The sequence below is a fragment of the Scyliorhinus torazame genome, chromosome 14 (genome assembly GCF_047496885.1).
Source record: "Scyliorhinus torazame isolate Kashiwa2021f chromosome 14, sScyTor2.1, whole genome shotgun sequence".
NCBI classification, from domain to species: Eukaryota; Metazoa; Chordata; class Chondrichthyes; order Carcharhiniformes; family Scyliorhinidae; genus Scyliorhinus; species Scyliorhinus torazame.
Genome location: NC_092720.1, coordinates 171,321,053 through 171,344,562, shown reverse-complemented (window position 1 = coordinate 171,344,562; position 23,510 = coordinate 171,321,053). Strand labels below are relative to the sequence as shown.

General features: G+C 46.2%; 1 long non-coding RNA gene across 1 annotated transcript; it reads right to left on the bottom strand.

Annotated features, from left to right (window-relative positions):
• Positions 1-20,209: 20,209 nt before the first annotated feature.
• LOC140390219 (uncharacterized) lies at positions 20,210-23,225 on the bottom strand. The gene is made up of 3 exons (XR_011934587.1): positions 23,145-23,225; positions 20,472-20,494; positions 20,210-20,388 (listed from the first exon to the last, which is right to left on the bottom strand). It is a non-coding gene; the product is annotated as an uncharacterized lncRNA (long non-coding RNA).
• Positions 23,226-23,510: the final 285 nt, after the last annotated feature.

The following is a 23,510-nucleotide window of genomic DNA, read 5'->3' as shown; positions in this document are numbered from 1 at the left end:
CTGTGAACAGATATTACAGACTGGGTACGGTGTACAGTTAGATATATTCCCAGACTCCAGTGTGTACAGTGAACAGATATTACAGACTGGGTATGGTTTACAGTTAGATATATTCCCAGACTCCAGTGTGTACAGTGAACAGATATTTCAGACTGGGTACGGTGTACAGTTAGATATATTCCCAGTCTCCAGTGTGTACAGTGAACAGATATTACAGACTGGGTACGGTGTACAGTTAGATATATTCCCAGACTCCAGTGTGTACAGTGAACAGATATTACAGACTGGGTACGGTGTACAGTTAGATATATTCCCAGACTCCAGTGTGTACAGTGAACAGATATTACAGACTGGGTACGGTGTACAGTTAGATATATTCCCAGACTCCAGTGTTTTCTGTGAACAGATATTACAGACTGGGTACGGTGCACAGTTAGATATATTCCCAGACTCCAGTCTGTACAGTGAACAGATATTACAGACTGGGCACTGTGTACAGTTAGATATATTCCCAGACTCCAGTGTGTACAGTAAACAGATATTACAGACTGGGTACGGTGTACAGTTAGATATATTCCCAGACTCCAGTGTGTACAGTAAACAGATATTACAGACTGGGTACGGTGTACAGTTAGATATATTCCCAGACTCCAGTGTGTACAGTGAACAGATATTACAGACTGGGTACGGTGTACAGTTAGATATATTCCCAGACTCCAGTGTGTGCAGTGAACAGATATTACAGACTGGGTATGGTGTACAGTTAGATATATTCCCAGACTCCAGTGTGTACAGTGAACAGATATTACAGACTGGGTATGGTGTACAGTTAGATATATTCACAGACTGCAGTGTGTACAGTGAACAGATATTACAGACTGGGTACGGTGTACAGTTAGATATATTCCCAGACTCCAGTGTGTTCTGTGAACAGATATTACAGACTGGGTACGGTGTACAGTTAGATATATTCCCAGACTCCAGTGTGTACAGTGAACAGATATTACATACTGGGTACGGAGTACAGTTAGATATATTCACAGACTCCAGTGTGTACAGTGAACAGATATTACAGACTGGGTACGGTGTACAGTTAGATATATTCCCAGACTCCAGTGTGTACAGTGAACAGATATTACAGACTGGGTACGGTGTACAGTTAGATATATCCCCAGACTCCAGTGTGTACAGTGAACAGATATTACAGACTGGGAACGGTGTACAGTTAGATATATTCCCAGACTCCAGTGTGTTCTGTGAACAGATATTACAGACTGGGTACGGTGTACAGTTAGATATATTCCCAGACTCCAGTGTGTACAGTGAACAGATATTACATACTGGGTACGGTGTACTGTTAGATATATTCCCAGACTCCAGTGTGTTCTGTGAACAGATATTACAGACTGGGTACGGTGTACAGTTAGACATATTCCCAGACTCCAGTGTGTACAGTGAACAGATGTTACAGACGGGGCATTGTGTACAGTTAGATATATTCCCAGACTCCAGTGTGTACAGTGAACAGATATTACAGACTGGGTACGGTGTACAGTTAGATATATTCCAAACTCCAGTGTGTACTGAACAGATATTACAGACTGGGCACGGTGTACAGTTAGATATATTCCCAGACTCCAGTGTGTACAGTGAACAGATATTACAGACTGGGTACAGTGTACAGTTAGATATATTCCAAACTCCAGTGTGTACTGAACAGATATTACAGACTGGGTACGGTGTACAGTTAGATATATTCCAAACTCCAGTGTGTACTGAACAGATATTACAGACTGGGCACGGTGTACAGTTAGATATATTCCCAGACTACAGTGTGTACAGTGAACAGATATTACAGACTGGGTACGGTGTACAGTTAGATATATTCCCAGACTCCAGTGTGTACAGTAAACAGATATTACAGACTGGGTACGGTGTACAGTTAGATATATTCCCTGATTCCAGTGTGTACTGTGAACAGATATTACAGACAGGGCACGGTGTACAGTTAGATATATTCCCAAACTCCAGTGTGTACAGTGAACAGATATTACAGACTGGGTACGGTGTACAGTTAGATATATTCCCAGACACCAGTGTGTACAGTGAACAGATATTACAGACTGGGTACGGTGTACAGTTGGATATATTCCCAGACTCCAGTCTGTACAGTGAACAGATATTACAGACTGGGTACGGTGTACAGTTAGATATATTCCCAGACTCCAGTCTGTACAGTGAACAGATATTACAGACTGGGTACGGTGTACAGTTAGATATATTCCCAGACACCAGTGTGTACAGTGAACAGATATTACAGACTGGGTACGGTGTACAGTTGGATATATTCCCAGACTCCAGTCTGTACAGTGAACAGATATTACATACTGGGTACGGTGTACAGTTAGATATATTCCCAGACTCCAGTCTGTACAGTGAACAGATATTACAGACTGGGTACGGTGTACAGTTAGATATATTCACAGACTCCAGTGTGTACAGTGAACAGATATTACAGACTGGGTATGGTGTACAGTTAGATATATTCCCAGACACCAGTGTGCACAGTGAACAGATATTACAGACTGGGCACGATGTACAGTTAGATATATTCCCAGACTCCAGTGTGTACAGTGAACAGATATTACACACTGGGCACGGTGTACAGTTAGATATATTCCCAGACTCCAGTGTGTGCTGTGAACAGATATTACAGACTGGGTACTGTGTACAGTTAGATATATTCCCAGACTCCAGTGTGCACAGTGAACAGATATTACAGACTGGGTACGGTGTGCAGTTAGATATATTCCCAGACTCCAGTGTGTACAGTGAACAGATATTACACACTGGGCACGGTGTACAGTTAGATATATTCCCAGACTCCAGTGTGTGCTGTGAACAGATATTACAGACTGGGTACGGTGTACAGTTCGATATATTCCCAGACTCCAGTGTGCACAGTGAACAGATATTACAGACTGGGTACGGTGTACAGTTAGATATAATCCCAGACTCCAATGTGTACAGTGAACAGATATTACAGACTGGGTACTGTGTACAGTTAGATATATTCCCAGACTCCAGTGTGTACAGGAAACAGATATTACAGACTGGGTACGGTGTACAGTTAGATATCTTCCCAGACTCCAGTGTGTACAGTGAACAGATATTACAGACTGGGTACGGTGTACAGTTAGATATATTCCCAGACTCCAGTGTGTGCAGTGAACAGATATTACAGACTGGGCATGGTGTACAGTTAGATATATTCCCAGACTCCAGTGTGTGCTGTGAACAGATATTACACACTGGGTACGGTGTACAATTAGATATATTCCCAGACTCCAGTGTGTACAGTGAACAGATATTACAGACTGGGTACGGTGTACAGTTAGATATATTCCCAGACTCCAGTGTGTTCTGTGAACAGATATTACAGACTGGGTACAGTGTACAGTTAGATATATTCCCAGACTCCAGTGTGTACAGTGAACAGATATTACATACTGGGTACGGTGTACTGTTAGATATATTCCCAGATTCCAGTGTGTTCTGTGAACAGATATTACAGACTGGGTACGGTGTACAGTTAGACATATTCCCAGACTCCAGTGTGTACAGTGAACAGATATTACAGACGGGGCATTGTGTACAGTTAGATATATTCCCAGACTCCAGTGTGTACAGTGAACAGATATTACAGACTGGGTACGGTGTACAGTTAGATATATTCCAAACTCCAGTGTGTACTGAACAGATATTACAGACTGGGTACGGTGTACAGTTAGATATATTCCAAACTCCAGTGTGTACTGAACAGATATTACAGAATGGGTACGGTGTACAGTTAGATATATTCCCAGACTCCAGTGTGTACAGTGAACAGATATTACAGACTGGGCACGGAGTACAGTTAGATATATTCCCAGACTCCAGTGTGTACAGTGAACAGATATTACAGACTGGGTACGGTGTACAGTTAGATATATTCCCAGACTCCAGTGTGTACAGTAAACAGATATTACAGACTGGGTACGGTGTACAGTTAGATATATTCCCAGATTCCAGTGTGTACTGTGAACAGATATTACAGACTGGGCACGGTGTACAGTTAGATATATTCCCAGACTCCAGTGTGTACAGTGAACAGATATTACAGACTGGGTACGGTGTACAGTTAGATATATTCCCAGACTCCAGTGTGTGCAGTGAACAGATATTACAGACTGGGTATTGTGTACAGTTAGATATATTCCCAGACTCCAGTGTGTACAGTGAACAGATATTGCAGACTGGGTACGGTGTACAGTTAGATATATTCCCAGACTCCAGTGTGTTCTGTGAACAGATATTACAGACTGGGTACGGTGTACAGTTAGATATATTCCCAGACTCCAGTGTGTACAGTGAACAGATATTGCAGACTGGGTATGGTGTACAGTTAGATATATTCCCAGACTCCAGTGTGTGCAGTGAACAGATATTACAGACTGGGTATGGTGTACAGTTAGATATATTCCCAGACTCCAGTGTGTACAGTGAACAGATATTGCAGACTGGGTATGGTGTACAGTTAGATATATTCCCAGACTCCAGTGTGTACAGTGAACAGATATTACAGACTGGGTACGGTGTACAGTTAGATATATTCCCAGACTCCAGTGTGTACAGTGAACAGATATTACATACTGAGTACGGTGTACAGTTAGATATATTCCCAGACTCCAGTGTGTACAGCGAACAGATGTTACAGACGGGGCATTGTGTACAGTTAGATATATTCCCAGACTCCAGTGTGTACAGTGAACAGATATTACAGACTGGGTATGGTGTACAGTTAGATATATTCCCAGACTCCAGTGTGTACAGTGAACAGATATTACAGACTGGGTACGGTGTACAGTTAGATATATTCCCAGACTCCAGTGTGTTCTGTGAACAGATATTACAGACTGGGTACGGTGTACAGTTAGATATATTCCCAGACTCCAGTGTGTACAGTGAACAGATATTACATACTGGGTACGGTGTACTGTTAGATATATTCCCAGACTCCAGTGTGTTCTGTGAACAGATATTACAGACTGGGTACGGTGTACAGTTAGACATATTCCCAGACTCCAGTGTGTACAGTGAACAGATGTTACAGACGGGGCATTGTGTACAGTTAGATATATTCCCAGACTCCAGTGTGTACAGTGAACAGATATTACAGACTGGGTACGGTGTACAGTTAGATATATTCCAAACTCCAGTGTGTACTGAACAGATATTACAGACTGGGCACGGTGTACAGTTAGATATATTCCCAGACTCCAGTGTGTACAGTGAACAGATATTACAGACTGGGCACGCAGTACAGTTAGATATATTCCCAGACTACAGTGTGTACAGTGAACAGATATTACAGACTGGGTACGGTGTACAGTTAGATATATTCCCAGACTCCAGTGTGTACAGTAAACAGATATTACAGACTGGGTACGGTGTACAGTTAGATATATTCCCCGATTCCAGTGTGTACTGTGAACAGATATTACAGACAGGGCACGGTGTACAGTTAGATATATTCCCAAACTCCAGTGTGTACAGTGAACAGATATTACAGACTGGGTACGGTGTACAGTTAGATATATTCCCAGACTCCAGTGTGTACAGTGAACAGATATTACAGACTGGGTATGGTGTACAGTTAGATATATTCCCAGACTCCAGTGTGTACAGTGAACAGATATTACACACTGGGCACGGTGTACAGTTAGATATATTCCCAGACTCCAGTGTGTACAGTGAACAGATATTACAGACTGGGTACGGTGTGCAGTTAGATATATTCCCAGACTCCAGTGTGTACAGTGAACAGATATTACAGACTGGGTACGGTGTACAGTTAGATATAATCCCAGACTCCAATGTGTACAGTGAACAGATATTACAGACTGGGTACTGTGTACAGTTAGATATATTCCCAGACTCCAGTGTGTACAGGAAACAGATATTACAGACTGGGTACGGTGTACAGTTAGATATATTCCCAGACTCCAGTGTGTACAGTGAACAGATATTACAGACTGGGTACGGTGTACAGTTAGATATATTCCCAGACTCCAGTGTGTGCAGTGAACAGATATTACAGACTGGGCATGGTGTACAGTTAGATATATTCCCAGACTCCAGTGTGTGCTGTGAACAGATATTACACACTGGGTACGGTGTACAATTAGATATATTCCCAGACTCCAGTGTGTACAGTGAACAGATATTACAGACTGGGTACGGTGTACAGTTAGATATATTCCCAGACTCCAGTGTGTACTGTTAACAGATATTACAGACTGGGTACGGTGTACAATTAGATATATTCCCAGACTCCAGTGTGTACAGTGAACAGATATTACAGACTGGGTACGGTGTACAGTTAGATATATTCCCAGACTCCAGTGTGTACAGTGAACAGATATTACAGACTGGGTACGGTGTACAGTTAGATATATTCCCAGACTCCAGTGTGTACAGTGAACAGATATTACAGACTGGGTACGGTGTACAATTAGATATATTCCCAGACTCCAGTGTGCACAGTGAACAGATATTACAGACTGGGTACTGTGTACAGTTAGATATATTCCCAGACTCCAGTGTGTACAGGAAACAGATATTACAGACTGGGTACGGTGTACAGTTAGATATATTCCCAGACTCCAGTGTGTACAGTGAACAGATATTACAGACTGGGTACGGTGTACAGTTAGATATATTCCCAGACTCCAGTGTGTGCAGTGAACAGATATTACAGACTGGGCATGGTGTACAGTTAGATATATTCCCAGACTCCAGTGTGTGCTGTGAACAGATATTACAGACTGGGTACGGTGTACAGTTAGATATATTCCCAGACTCCAGTGTGTTCTGTGAACAGATATTACAGACTGGGTACGGTGTACAGTTAGACATATTCCCAGACTCCAGTGTGTACAGTGAACAGATATTACATACTGGGTACGGTGTACTGTTAGATATATTCCCAGATTCCAGTGTGTTCTGTGAACAGATATTACAGACTGGGTACGGTGTACAGTTAGACATATTCCCAGACTCCAGTGTGTACAGTGAACAGATATTACAGACGGGGCATTGTGTACAGTTAGATATATTCCCAGACTCCAGTGTGTACAGTGAACAGATATTACAGACTGGGTACGGTGTACAGTTAGATATATTCCAAACTCCAGTGTGTACAGTGAACAGATATTACAGACTGGGTACGGTGTACAGTTAGATATATTCCAAAGTCCAGTGTGTACTGAACAGATATTACAGAATGGGTACGGTGTACAGTTAGATATATACCCAGACTCCAGTGTGTACAGTGAACAGATTTTACAGACTGGGTACGGTGTACAGTTAGATATATTCCCAGACTCCAGTGTGTACAGTAAACAGATATTACAGACTGGGTACGGTGTACAGTTAGATATATTCCCAGACTCCAGTGTGTACAGTAAACAGATATTACAGACTGGGTACGGTGTACAGTTAGATATATTCCCAGATTCCAGTGTGTACTGTGAACAGATATTACAGACTGGGCACGGTGTACAGTTAGATATATTCCCAGACTCCAGTGTGTACAGTGAACAGATATTACAGACTGGGTACGGTGTACAGTTACATATATTCCCAGACTCCAGTGTGTACAGTGAACAGATATTGCAGACTGGGTACGGTGTACAGTTAGATATATTCCCAGACTCCAGTGTGTTCTGTGAACAGATATTACAGACTGGGTACGGTGTACAGTTAGATATATTCCCAGACTCCAGTGTGTACAGTGAACAGATATTACAGACTGGGTACGGTGTACAGTTAGATATATTCCCAGACTCCAGTGTGTTCTGTGAACAGATATTACAGACTGGGTACGGTGTACAGTTAGATATATTCCCAGACTCCAGTGTGTACAGTGAACAGATATTGCAGACTGGGTATGGTGTACAGTTAGATATATTCCCAGACTCCAGTGTGTGCAGTGAACAGATATTACAGACTGGGTATGGTGTACAGTTAGATATATTCCCAGACTCCAGTGTGTACAGTGAACAGATATTGCAGACTGGGTATGGTGTACAGTTAGATATATTCCCAGACTCCAGTGTGTACAGTGAACAGATATTACAGACTGGGTACGGTGTACAGTTAGATATATTCCCAGACTCCAGTGTGTACAGTGAACAGATATTACATACTGAGTACGGTGTACAGTTAGATATATTCCCAGACTCCAGTGTGTACAGCGAACAGATGTTACAGACGGGGCATTGTGTACAGTTAGATATATTCCCAGACTCCAGTGTGTACAGTGAACAGATATTACATACTGAGTACGGTGTACAGTTAGATATATTCCCAGACTCCAGTGTGTACAGTGAACAGATATTACAGACTGGGTATGGTGTACAGTACGATATATTCCCAGACTCCAGTGTGTACAGTGAACAGATATTACAGACTGGGTATTGTGTACAGTTAGATATATTCCCAGACTCCAGTGTGTACAGTGAACAGATATTACAGACTGGGTACGGTGTACAGTTAGATATATTCCCAGACTCCAGTGTGTTCTGTGAACAGATATTACAGACTGGGTACGGTGTTCAGTTAGACATATTCCCAGACTCCAGTGTGTACAGTGAACAGATGTTACAGACGGGGCATTGTGTACAGTTAGATATATTCCCAGACTCCAGTGTGTACAGTGAACAGATATTACAGACTGGGTACGGTGTACAGTTAGATATATTCCAAACTCCAGTGTGTACTGAACAGATATTACAGACTGGGTACGGTGTACAGTTAGATATATTCCAAACTCCAGTGTGTACTGAACAGATATTACAGACTGGGCACGGTGTACAGTTAGATATATTCCCAGACTCCAGTGTATACAGTGAACAGATATTACAGACTGGGCACGCAGTATAGTTAGATATATTCCCAGACTCCAGTGTGTACAGTGAACACATATTACAGACTGGGTACGGTGTACAGTTAGATATATTCCCAGACTCCAGTGTGTACAGTAAACAGATATTACAGACTGGGTACGGTGTACAGTTAGATATATTCCCAGATTCCAGTGTGTACTGTGAATAGATATTACAGACAGGGCACGGTGTACAGTTAGATATATTCCCAAACTCCAGTGTGTACAGTGAACAGATATTACAGACTGGGTACGGTGTACAGTTAGATATATTCCCAGACACCAGTGTGTACAGTGAACAGATATTACAGACTGGGTACGGTGTACAGTTAGATATATTCCCAGACACCAGTGTGCACAGTGAACAGATATTACAGACTGGGCACGGTGTACAGTTAGATATATTCCCAGACTCCAGTGTGTACAGTGAACAGATATTACACACTGGGCACGGTGTACAGTTAGATATATTCCCAGACTCCAGTGTGTGCTGTGAACAGATATTACACACTGGGTACGGTGTACAGTTCGATATATTCCCAGACTCCAGTGTGCACAGTGAACAGATATTACAGACTGGGTACGGTGTGCAGTTAGATATATTCCCAGACTCCAGTGTGTACAGTGAACAGATATTACAGACTGGGGACGGTGTACAGTTAGATATATTCCCAGACCCCAGTGTGTACAGTGAACAGATATTACAGACTGGGTACGGTGTACAGTTAGATATATTCCCAGAATCCAGTGTGTACAGTGAACAGATATTACAGACTGGGGACGGTGTACAGTTAGATATATTCCCAGACCCCAGTGTGTACAGTGAACAGATATTACAGACTGGGTACGGTGTACAGTTAGATATATTCCCAGACTCCCGTGTGTACAGTGAACAGATATTACAGACTGGGTCCGGTGTACAGTTAGATATATTCCCAGACTCCAGTGTGTACAGTGAACAGATATTACAGACTGGGTACGGTGTACAGTTAGATATATTCCCAGACTCCAGTGTGTGCTGTGAACAGATATTACACACTGGGTACGGTGTACAATTAGATATATTCCCAGACTCCAGTGTGTACAGTGAACAGATATTACAGACTGGGTACGGTGTACAGTTAGATATATTCCCAGACTCCAGTGTGTGCAGTGAACAGATATTACAGACTGGGTACGGTGTACAGTTAGATATATTCCCAGACTCCAGTGTGTACAGTGAACAGATATTACAGACTGGGTACGGTGTACAGTTAGATATATTCCCAGACTCCAGTGTTTTCTGTGAACAGATATTACAGACTGGGTACGGTGTACAGTTAGATATATTCCCAGACTCCAGTGTGTACAGTGAACAGATATTACATACTGGGTACGGTGCACAGTTAGACATATTCCCAGACTCCAGTGTGTATAGTGAACAGATATTACAGACTGGGTACTGTGTACAGTTAGATATATTCCAAACTCCAGTGTGTACTGAACAGATATTACAGACTGGGTACGGTGTACAGTTAGACATATTCCCAGACTCCAGTGTGTATAGTGAACAGATATTACAGACTGGGTACTGTGTACAGTTAGATATATTCCAAACTCCAGTGTGTACAGTGAACAGATATTACAGACTGGGCACGGAGTACAGTTAGATATATTCCCAGACTCCAGTGTGTACAGTAAACAGATATTACAGACTGGGTACGGTGTACAGTTAGATATATTCCCAGACTCCAGTGTGTACAGTGAACAGATATTACAGACTGGGCACGGAGTACAGTTAGATATATTCCCAGACTCCAGTGTGTACAGTAAACAGATATTACAGACTGGGTACGGTGTACAGTTAGATATATTCCCAGATTCCACTGTGTACTGTGAACAGATATTACAGACTGGGCACGGTGTACAGTTAGATATATTCCCAGACTCCAGTGTGTACAGTGAACAGATATTACAGACTGGGTACGGTGTACAGTCAGATATATTCCCAGACACCAGTGTGTACAGTGGACAGATATTACAGACTGGGTACGGTGTACAGTTAGATATATTCCCAGAGCAGCTATTGTATAGGGCCCCGGTGGCGAGTGTGGTCACGAATGGACGGGGATCGGCATATTTTCGGCTCCATAGAGGGACAAGGCAGGGATGTCCTCTGTCCCCATTACTGTTTGCACTGGCGATTGAGCCCCTGGCGATAGCGCTGAGGGGTTCCAAGAGATGGAGGGGAATACTTAGGGGAGGAGAAGAACACCGGGTATCTTTATATGCGGATGATTTGCTACTATATGTGGCGGATCCGGCGGAGGGGATGCCAGAAATAATGCGGATACTTGGGGATTTTGGGGATTTTTCAGGGTATAAATTGAACATGGGGAAGAGTGAGCTGTTTGTGGTGCATCCAGGGGAGCAGAGTAGAGAAATAGAAGACCTACCGTTGAGGAAGGTAACAAGAAGCTTTCGTTACCTGGGGATCCTGATAGCTAAGAATTGGGGCACATTGCACAGGCTAAATTTAACGCGGTTGGTGGAACAGATGGAGGAAGATTTCAAGAGATGGGATATGGTAGCACTGTCAATGGCAGGGAGGGTGCAGGCGGTTAAGATGGTGGTCCTCCCGAGATTCCTCTTTGTATTTCAGTGCCTCCCGGTGGTGATCACGAAGGCTTTTTTTAAAAGGATAGAAAAGAGCATCATGGGTTTTGTTTGGGCCGGGAAGACTCCGAGAGTGAGGAAGGGACTCTTACAGCGTAGTAGGGATAAGGGGGGCTGGCACTACCGAGCCTAAGTGAGTACTATTGGGCCGCTAATATTTCAATGGTGAGTAAGTGGATGGGAGAGGAGGAGGGAGCGGCGTGGAAGAGATTAGAGAGGGCGTCCTGTAGGGGGACCAGCCTGCAGGCTATGGTGACAGCCCCATTGCCGTTCTCACCGAGGAACTACACCACGAGCCCGGTGGTGGTAGCTACACTGAAGATTTGGAGGCAGTGGAGACGACATAGGGGAAAGACCGGAGCATTGGGGGGGTCCCCGATAAGAAACAACCATAGGTTTGCCCCGGGGGGAATGGATGGGGGATATGGAATGTGGCAAAGAGCAGGAATAACGCAACTGAAAGATCTATTTGTGGATGGGAAGTTCGCAAGTCTGGGAGCGCTGACCGAGAAATATGGGTTGCCCCAAGGGAATGCATTCAGGTACATGCAATTGAGGGCTTTTGCGAGGCAACAGGTGAGGGAATTCCCGCAGCTCCCGACACAAGAGGTACAGGACAGAGTCATCTCAAAGAAATGGGTGGGGGATGGTAAGGTGTCGGATATATATAGGGAAATGAGGGACGAAGGGGAGACTATGGTGGATGAACTAAAAGGGAAATGGGAAGAAGAGCTAGGGGAGGAGATCGAGGAGGGGCGGTGGGCAGATGCCCTAAACAGGGTAAACTCGTCGTCCTCGTGTGCCAGGCTAAGCCTGATTCAGTTTAAGGTATTACACAGGGCACATATGACTGGAACACGGCTCAGTAAATTTTTTGGGGTGGAGGATAGGTGTGCGAGGTGCTCGAGAAGCCCAGCGAATCATACCCATATGTTTTGGTCATGCCCGGCACTACAGGGGTTTTGGGTGGGGGTGACAAAGGCGCTTTCAAAAGTAGTAGGAGTCCGGGTCGAACCAAGCTGGGGGTTGGCTATATTTGGGGTTGCACAAGAGCCGTGAGTGCAGGAGGCGAGAGAGGCCAATGTTTTGGCCTTTGCGTCCCGAGTAGCCCGGCGCAGGATATTGCTAATGTGGAAAGAAGCCAAGCCCCCAGGGGTGGAGACCTGGATAAATGACATGGCGGGGTTCATAAAGCTAGAGCGGATTAAGTTCGTCCTAAGGGGGTCGGCTCAAGGGTTCACCAGGCGGTGGCAACCGTTCGTCGAATATCTTGCGGAAAGATAGTGGGGGGAAAAAGAAGGCAGCAGCAGCAGCCCAGGATTTGGGGGGGGGGGAGGGGGAGGGATGGGGGTGGGGGGGTGGGCGGGGGGGGGGTGTAGCCTGTGACAAGGCAGTTGCCAATTAGGGCTAGTTTTCATTTTTGTTATTTAATATTTATTTATTTTTTGTTTTTTGTTGATATAAAAAAGGTCATTGTTATCTGTATTGTTATAATGTTGTGTAAAGGATGCACAATGTACTGTGTTGGTTGACCAAAAATTTTCAATAAAATATTTATTAAAAAAAAAGATATATTCCCAGACACCAGTGTGCACAGTGAACAGATATTACAGACTCGGCACGGTGTACAGTTAGATATATTCCCAGACTCCAGTGTGTACAGTGAACAGATATTACAGACTGGATACGGTGTACAGTTAGATATATTCCCAGACTCCAGTGTGTACAGTGAACTGATATGACAGACTGGGTACGGTGTACAGTTAGACATATTCCCAGACTCCAGTGAGTACAGTGAACAGATTTTACAGACTGGGCATGGTGTACAGTTAGATATATTCCCAGGGACTTCCGGGTGCGGCGATGACCAGCTGAGTCGCACGTTTCGGCAGCTCCCTGTGAAACGGACTTTTGGGCTCTTGATAGGAGCCCCAACGGCAATTTTAACGGCTGAAAACACTTTGTGGTAAACCAGAAGGGTGTTCCCCCTGGACACGGATGGAAAAAGGAGAGGAAAGTGGCCGGATTGCAGCGGATCCTTTGGAACAACGGCAAGGAAGGCAAGCAGAAACCAAGATGGCGTCGGAAGGTGTCAGTTTCATATGGGGCCCTGAACAACAAGAGTTTTTGAAACGCTGCGTGGAGGAGATAAAAAAGGAAATGAAGAAAGCGTTGTCGGCCCCGATATTACAGGCGATTGAAGGGCTGAAAGAGGAACAAAAGACCCAGGAGCAGGAGCTTCGGGTCGTGAAGGCGAAAGCAGCAGAAAATGAAAACGACATACAGGGCCTGGTGGTGAAGTCGGAGATACAGGAGGCACACCAGAAACGATCTGTGGAGAGGTTGGAGGCACTGGAAAACAACGCAAGGAGGGAACAACTTGAGGATTCTTGGCCTTCCTGAAGGTGTGGAGGGGGCGGACGTCGGGGCATATGTGAGCACGATGCTGCACTCGTTAATGGGAGCGGAGGCCCCGACGGGTCCGTTGGAGGTGGAGGGAGCATGCCGAGTTATGGTGCGAGGATCGAGAGCAGGAGAAGCTCCCAGAGCCATAGTGGTGAGATTTCTCCGTTTTAAGGATAGAGAAATGGTCCTTAGATGGGCGAAGAAAACTCGGTGTAGTAAATGGGAGAACGCGGTGATCCGCGTCTATCAAGATTGGAGTGCGGAGGTGGCGAGAAGGAGGGCGAGCTTTAATCGGGCCAAAGCGGTACTTCACAAAAAAAAGATAAAGTTTGGAATGCTGCAACCGGCAAGACTGTGGGTCACATATCAAGGGAGGCACCACTACTTTGAGACGGCGGATGAAGCGTGGACTTTTATTGTAGAAGAAAAATTGGAATGATTGGACTACGAAAATGAACGTTTGGACAAAGTGGCGGGACGAGTGGGGGGGGGGGGGGCGAAGAGGGATTGTATGATTAATCCTGCGGTATGGTAACTTTTCTTTCTCCCACAGGTGGTGATGGGGGGAGGTGGGGAGGGAGAGGAGATGGGGCGTTGGCCATGGGAGGCGGGGCCGAGGGAGAGGCGCGGGCTTGGTTCCCGCGCTATGATAATTATGGCGGGAATAGAGAAACAGGAAGGAGGGGGCGCCGCACGGGGCGAGCCGTGATCACGGGGGGAAGCCGAGGTCAGCCAGAGTTTGCTGACTTCTGGGAGCAACATGGGGGGAGTAATTACGCTAGCGGGGGGTCTAGCGGGGGGGGGGAGGGGGGAATTACTGGGTTGCTGCTGCTGGGGAAAGGGGGGAGTGGGCACGGGAAAGGATGGGCGGGGGGGCACCGTCTGGGAGAAATACAGCTGCGTGGGAACTGGGCGAGAAGCTGGAAAAAGATGATGGCTAACCGGCAGGGGGGGGGGGTGGGAAGCCCCCCAACTCGGCTGATCACGTGGAACGTGAGGGGGCTTAACGGGCCGATAAAGAGGGCACGAGTACTCGCACACCTTAAGAAACTTAAAGCAGATGTGGTCATGTTACAGGAAACGCACCTGAAACTGATAGATCAGGTTAGGTTGCGCAAAGGATGGGTAGGGCAGGTGTTCCATTCGGGGCTGGATGCGAAAAACAGGGGGGTGGCTATATTAGTGGGGAAGCGGGTAATGTTCGAGGCAAAGACTATAGTGGCGGATAACGGGGGCAGATACGTGATGGTGAGTGGCAAATTACAGGGAGAGATGGTGGTGTTGGTAAACGTGTATGCCCCGAATTGGGACGATGCCAATTTTATGAGGCGAATGCTAGGACGCATCCCAGACCTAGACACCGGAAAGCTGATAATGGGGGGAGACTTTAACACGGTGTTGGAACCAAGGCTGGATAGGTCTAAGTCCAGGACTGGTAGGAGGCCGGCAGCAGCCAAGATGCTTAAGGATTTTATGGAGCAGATGGGAGGGGTGGACCCGTGGAGATTCAGTAGACCTAGGAGTAAGGAGTTCTCGTTTTTCTCCTATGTCCATAAAGTCTATTCACGCATAGACTTTTTTGTGTTGGGTAGGGCATTGATCCCGAGGGTGAGGGGAACGGAATATACGGCTATAGCCATTTCGGATCATGCCCCACACTGGGTAGACTTGGAGATAGGGGAGGAAACAAGAGGGCGTCCACCCTGGAGAATGGACATGGGACTAATGGCGGATGAGGGGGTGTGCTTAAGGGTGAGGGGATGCATTGAAAAGTACTTGGAACTCAATGACAATGGGGAGGTTCAGGTGGGAGTGGTCTGGGAGGCGTTGAAGGCGGTGGTTAGTGGGGAGCTGATATCAATAAGGACACATAAAGGGAAGCAGGAGAGTAAGGAACGGGAGCGGTTGTTGCAAGAACTTTTGAGGGTGGACAGACAGTATGCGGAAGCACCGGAGGAGGGACTGTATAGGGAAAGGCAAAGGCTGCATGTGGAATTTGACTTGCTGACCACAGGCACTGCAGAGGCACAATGGAGGAAGGCGCAGGGTGTACAGTATGAATATGGAGAGAAGGCGAGCAGATTGCTGGCACACCAATTGAGGAAAAGGGGAGCAGCGAGGGAAATAGGGGGGGTGAGAGACGAAGATGGAGAGACGGAGCGGGGAGCGGAGAGAGTGAATGAAGTGTTTAAGACATTTTATAAAAAATTGTATGAAGCTCAACCCCCGGATGGGAGGGAGAGAATGATGGAGTTTTTGGATCGGCTGGAAATTCCCAAGGTGGAAGAGCAGGAAAGGATGGGATTGGGAGCACAGATCACGGTAGAAGAAGTGGTGAAAGGAATTAGGAACATGCAGACGGGAAAGGCCCCGGGACCGGACGGATTCCCAGTTGAATTTTACAGAAAATATTTGGACTTGCTCGCCCCGCTACTGACGAGGACCTTCAACGAGGCAAAGGAAAGGGGACAACTGCCCCCGACTATGTCAGAAGCAACGATATCGCTTCTTTTAAAGAAGGAAAAGGATCCGCTACAATGCGGGTCCTACAGACCAATCTCCCTCCTCAATGTAGATGCCAAGGTCTTGGCCAAGGTAATGGCAATGAGAATAGAGGAATGTGTCCCGGGGGTGGTTCATGAGGACCAAACTGGGTTTGTGAAGGGGAGACAGCTGAACACGAACATACGGAGGTTGTTAGGGGTAATGATGATGGCCCCACCAGAGGGTGAAACGGAGATAGTAGTGGCGATGGATGCCGAGAAAGCATTTGATAGAGTGGAGTGGGATTATCTGTGGGAGGTGTTGAGGAGATTTGGGTTCGGAGAGGGGTATGTTAGATGGGTGCAGCTGTTGTATAGGGCCCCAGTGGCGAGTGTGGTCACGAATGGACGGGGATCGGCATATTTTCGGCTCCATAGAGGGACAAGGCAGGGATGCCCTCTGTCCCCATTACTGTTTGCACTGGCGATTGAGCCCCTGGCGATAGCGCTGAGAGGTTCCAAGGGATGGAGGGGAATACTTAGGGGAGGAGAAGAACACCGGGTATCTTTATATGCGGATGATCTGCTACTATATGTGGCGGATCCAGCGGAGGGGATGCCAGAAATAATGCGGATACTTGGGGAGTTTGGGGATTTTTCAGGGTATAAATTGAACATGGGGAAAAGTGAGTTGTTTGTGGTGCATCCAGGGGAGCAGAGTAGAGAAATAGAAGACCTACCGTTGAGGAAGGTAACAAGAGACTTTCGTTACCTGGGGATCCAGATAGCTAAGAATTGGGGCACATTGCACAGGCTAAATTTGACGCGGTTGGTGGAACAGATGGAGGAAGATTTCAAGAGATGGGATATGGTAGCATTGTCAATGGCAGGGAGGGTGCAGGCGGTTAAGATGGTGGTCCTCCCGAGATTCCTTTTTGTGTTTCAGTGTCTCCCGGTGGTGATCACGAAGGCTTTTTTCAAAAGGATAGAAAAGAGTATCATGGGTTTTGTTTGGGCCGGGAAGACTCCGAGAGTGAGGAAGGGATTCTTACAGCGTAGTAGGGATAGGGGGGGGCTGGCGCTACCGAGCCTAAGTGAGTATTATTGGGCCGCTAATATTTCAATGGTGAGTAAGTGGATGGGAGAGGAGGAAGGAGCGGCGTGGAAGAGATTAGAGAGGGCGTCCTGTAGGGGGACCAGCCTGCAGGCTATGGTGACAGCCCCATTGCCGTTCTCACCAAGGAACTATACCACGAGTCCGGTGGTGGTAGCTACACTGAAGATTTGGGGACAGTGGAGACGACATAGGGGAAAGACCGGAACACTGGGGGGGTCCCCGATAAGAAACAACCATAGGTTTGCCCCAGGGGGAATGGATGGGGGATATGGAATGTGGCAAAGAGCAGGAATAACGCAATTGAAAGATCTATTTGTGGATGGGAAGTTTGCGAGTCTGGGAGCGCTGACCGAGAAATATGGGTTGCCCCAAGGGAATGCATTCAGGTACATGCAATTGAGGGCTTTTGCGAGGCAACAGGTGAGGGAATTCCCGCAGCTCCCGACACAAGAGGTGCAGGACAGAGTCATCTCAAAGAAATGGGTGGGGGACGGTAAGGTGTCGGATATATATAGGGAAATGAGAGACGAAGGGGAGACTATGATGGACGAACTAAAAGGGAAATGGGAAGAAGAGCTAGGGGAGGAGATTGAGGAGGGGATGTGGGCAGATGCCCTAAACAGGGTAAACTCGTCGTCCTCGTGCGCCAGGCTAAGCCTGATTCAGTTTAAGGTATTACACAGGGCACATATGACTGGAACACGGCTCAGTAAATTTTTTGGGGTGGAGGATAGGTGTGCGAGGTGCTCGAGAAGCCCAGCGAATCATACCCATATGTTTTGGTCATGCCCGGCACTACAGGGGTTTTGGATGGGGGTGACAAAGGTGCTTTCGAAAGTAGTAGGAGTCCGGGTCGAACCAAGCTGGGGGTTGGCTATATTTGGGGTTGCACAAGAGCCGGGAGTGCAGCAGGCGAAAGAGGCCGATGTTTTGGCCTTTGCGTCCCTAGTAGCCCGGCGCAGAATATTGCTAATGTGGAAAGAAGCCAAGCCCCCGGGGGTGGAGACCTGGATAAATGATATGGCGGGGTTCATAAAGTTAGAGCGGATTAAGTTCGTTCTAAGGGGGTCGGATCAAGGGTTTACTAGGCGGTGGCAACCGTTCGTCGAATATCTTGCGGAAAGATAGATAGGGGAGAACAAAGAAGGCAGCAGCAGCGGCCCAGGACTTGGGGGGGGGGCGGGGGGATGGGGGGGGGGGGTGGCCTGAGACAAGGCAGTTGCCAATTAGGGCTAGTTTTTATTTTTTGTTATTTAATATTTATTTATTTGTTGTTGTTTTTGTTTAAATTTAAAAAGGTCATTATTATCTGTATTGTTACAATGTTGTGTAAAGGATGCACAATGTACTGTGTTGGTTGACCAAAAATTTTCAATAAAATATTATTTGAAAAAAAAAGATATGTTCCCAGACTCCAGTGTGTACAGTGAACAGATATTACAGACTGGGTACGGTGTACAGTTAGATATATTCCCTGACTCCAGTGTGTACAGTGAACAGATATTACAGACTGGGTACGGTGTACAGTTAGAGATATTCCCTGACTCCAGTGTGTACAGTGAACAGATATTACAGACTGGGTACGATGTACAGTTAGGTATATTCCCAGACTGCAGTGTGTACAGTGAACAGATATTACAGACTGGGTACGATGTACAGTTAGATATATTCCCAGTCTCCAGTGTGTACAGTGAACAGATATTACAGACTGGGTACGGTGTACAGTTAGATATATTCCCAGACTCCAGTGTGTACAGTGAACAGATATTACAGACTGGGTACGGTGTACAGTTAGATATATTCCCAGACTCCAGTGTGTACAGTGAACAGAAATTACAGACTGGGTACGGTGTACAGTTAGATATATTCCAAACTCCAGTGTGTACTGAACAGATATTACAGACTGGGTACGGTGTACAGTTAGATATATTCCCAGACTCCAGTGTGTACAGTGAACAGATATTACAGACTGGGTACGGTGTACAGTTAGATATATTCCCAGACTCCAGTGTGTACAGTGAACAGATATTACAGACTGGGTACGGTGCACAGTTAGATATATTCCCAGACTCCAGTGTGTACAGTGAACAGATATTACAGACTGGGTACGGTGTACAGTTAGATATATTCCCAGACTCCAGTGTGTACAGTGAACAGATATTACAGACTGGGTACGGTGCACAGTTAGATATATTCCCAGACTCCAGTGTGTACAGTGAACAGATATTACAGACTGGGTACGGTGTACAGTTAGATATATTCCCAGTCTCCAGTGTGTACTGTGAACAGATATTACAGAGGTGCAATCTGATCACTGTCCAGTGAGTCCTGGCTCAGAGAGGAACAGTCAGGGCATTCCCTGGGACAATATTCTGACTGACTCTCACTGGAATACTGAGAATGTTGATGTCAAAAAAAATAAAGTTATGTGCCCTTCATGCTTGAAAGACTAACTGTCAGATGATTTCACAGAAAGGACAGTCCCTGGGGTGAGGTACCCGATGCTGCTGCCGAGTGATCTGTTCCCTGTAACAGGCAGCGCCTTCTCGAGAGCGTGGGGGTGCGAGCAGCAAATTGGACAGAAAGTGAACACCAATCTGTGGAGTTTTTTACCAGGAGAGATGATCTGTTTCATTTTTCTCCACATTGTGTCGAGAAACGGACCTCGGAGTCCTGTGTAACTCCCTGTTGTAAACTCCAGGATCTCCACATCTTCCCTCTCATTCCATTTGTCCCGGAACCTGTGAAAATACGATTGATTTAATCGCTCACTCTGGACACAGACTGTCTGTGATAACAGTGTAAAACAGTGTTAGATACTCACCTTTCCATAATTCTTTCCAGTTCCTGCAGGACAGATAATCAGAAACATTTGAATAAATATTTGGTGTTGTTCAGATTGTCTTTTGTAATGATGCAGAACCAGTGATTTTGGTAAAATGTGCAGGGATCTAGGTGAAGTTTACAATGTACTTCTACATCCCTTACCTCCATCCCCAAATGCACCAATAGCGTTTCCCCTGAAGACTATGAAGAGTCAATGGTTCTTTCTAACCTCTCACTGCTCTCAGGGCTGGCACCCATGGGACTGAATCAGAACACATGACTACACTCAGGATTAAAAACTATGGGAATAATATTTCATTCATTTAAGGACAGGGGAATAAGGAAGAGGTTGGATTGAGGGAACTGTTATTCTGAAGGAGGAAACCTCTGTCACGCCATTGGAGATATTCAGCTGGTGACCCAATGTTGAGGTCGCAAATCAGTTAAGGATTAGAGCGACATGGCAAGGAGGACATTACGACAGCACGGTAGCACAGTGGTTAGCGCTGTTGCTTCACAGCGCCAGGGACCTGGGATCGATCTGCGGCTTGGGTCGCTGTCTGTGCGGAGTCTGCACGTTCTCCCCGTGTCTGCGTGGGTTTCCTCCGGGTGCTCCCGTTTCCTGCCACAAGTCCCGAAAGACGTGCTGTTAGGTAAATTGGACATTCTGAATTCTCCCTCTGTGTACCCGAATAGGCGTCGGAATGTGGCAACTAGGGTTTTTTACAGTAACTTCATTGTAGTGTCAATGTAAGCCTACTTGTGACACTATTAAAGATTATTATAATTATTATTACATTAATACCTACCCCTCGCTCATGCGCTCTTAATCAGCTGCTCGGAAAGCCAAGTAATTTCCAGCAGCAGTGATTTGTAACCAAGAACACATCTGGACACATAGATCAGATTGATACTGCTGACTGCACACTGCACCTGGTTTAAGGACACTGGCGAGCTCTCAGTGTCAGTATCAGTGAAGAGTGGATTGCCTCCCAGCATTTTCTCTTTTTTTGTTTTACATTTGTTTTACATTTATTTATAATAACATTTCCTCGAGCTATCGGGCTATCACAGAACGGTAGCACAGTGGTTGGCACTGTTACATCACCCAGCTCCAGGGTCCCTGGTTCGATTCCCGGCTTGGGTCACTCTCTGTGCGGAGTCTGCACGTTCTCTCCGTGTCTGCGTGTGTTTCCTCCGGTTTCCTCCCACAGTCCAAAGACGTGCAGGTTTGGTGGATTGGCCATGCTCAATTGCCCTTAGTGTCCAAAATGTTGAGGAGGGGTTATTGGGTTACGGGGATAGGGTGGAACTGAGGGCTTAAGTGGGGTGGTCTTTCCAAGGGTCAGTGCAGACTCGATGGGCCGAATGGCCTCCTTCTGCACTGTGAATTCTATGATTCTATGTTCTAATAAAGGAGTATCTCCAAAAATGGGAAAACAAAAAGGAAAAAATATAAGACCAGCAGATGTACCCTCAAAAGTAACATATGTACAGGTATGGGCTCTCGTTTAAAAAAGTATCTATTTTATTGCAAACACACTCAAATAGATGAACATGGCACAGAATGAACGTAGCACAAACAGTTTGTTCAATTCTTTTCCATCACACATAAAATCCCTTCTCCGACCCCTCAGGGTGAACTTTATCTTCTCCAGCCTAAAATTCATACACGGGTCACTGTCCGTGTGGAGTTTGCACATTCTCCCCGTGTTTGCGTGGGTTTCGCCCCTACAGCCCAAAGATGTGCAGGTAGGTGGATTGAACACGCTAAATTGCCCCTTAATTGGAAAAAATGAATTGGGTACTCTAAATTTATTTTAAAAAAAGAAATTCCTACAAGTTCCCCAGCCAAGGTGCGACCCTGATGGCACTGATGACCTCCAGTTCAATAACATACGTCGCCAGGCAATCAGAGAGCTGAAGGCAACGACATCACGCGCCCCCCCCCTTCCCTCCCTGCACCCTGGCGCTTCCGACACCCCAAAGATCGCAACCATAGGGTTCGCCGTCATCTTAACCCCCACCAGCCCTGACAAGCTCTTGAACACCGCCTCCTAAAGCTTCTCAGATTTGCGCAACCCCAAATCATGTGAACATGGTTTGCCAGCCCCCTCCCGCACACATCTTCTACCCTCGGAAAGAGCCCACTCATCCAGGTCTAAGCCCCATGGACTGTATGTGCCACCTTAAACAAGTCCCATTCTCGCACAAGGTTGAGTTGATTCGATACATTATTTCACTCCAGATCCCCCACTCCAGCTCGATCCTCCACTCTTCCTTCCACTTCTGCCTGGTCTCTTTCAGTAAGGCTGTCCCCTTCTCTCCTAACCACCATAGATATCCCCAGTCCTCCCTTCCCCCCACACATACGAGACCTGCAACCTCTCAAGCACCATATAATCCGGCAGCGGAGGAAATGAGGGCAGTTCCTTGCAGGAAAAGTCCCACACCTGCCAGTATCTGAACTCTCTTCCTCTCGCTAATTCAAACCTCTCTCGCACTTCCCCCAACTCTGCAAACTTACCCTCAACGAACAAGTCTCTTACCCTTTCTATCCCTTCCTCCCGCCACTTCCCATACATCCCATCGATCCATCACCTCTCCCGGTACAAACCTATCGTTCCCACATAATGGTGTCAATGTAGACATATGCCCGAACTTGAAGTACCTCTTCAACTGATTCCGAATCTTAACTGAAGACTCCACCACTGGACTGCTCGTTTACTTTCCCGGGGAAAGACTCAAAACCCGTCCCCCTACAAAATTTCTCTTGCAGCCACAGCCAGTCTGACCCCCCCTCCCCCCCACCACCACAGTCTCACCTTCTCAGCACTGGCTGCCCAATAATAATGCAGAAGGTTTGGGACGCAAACCCCTCCACCTACCTCCTTCTCTGCAGTAAGGCCCCGCTAGCCCTCAGCGTCATGCCTGCCCAAACAAACCCCGAGACCAGTTTATCCACCCTGCAGAAAAAAGCCCTGGGAAGGAAAATTGGGAGGGATCGAAAAATAAACAAGAACCTTCGCAGCACATT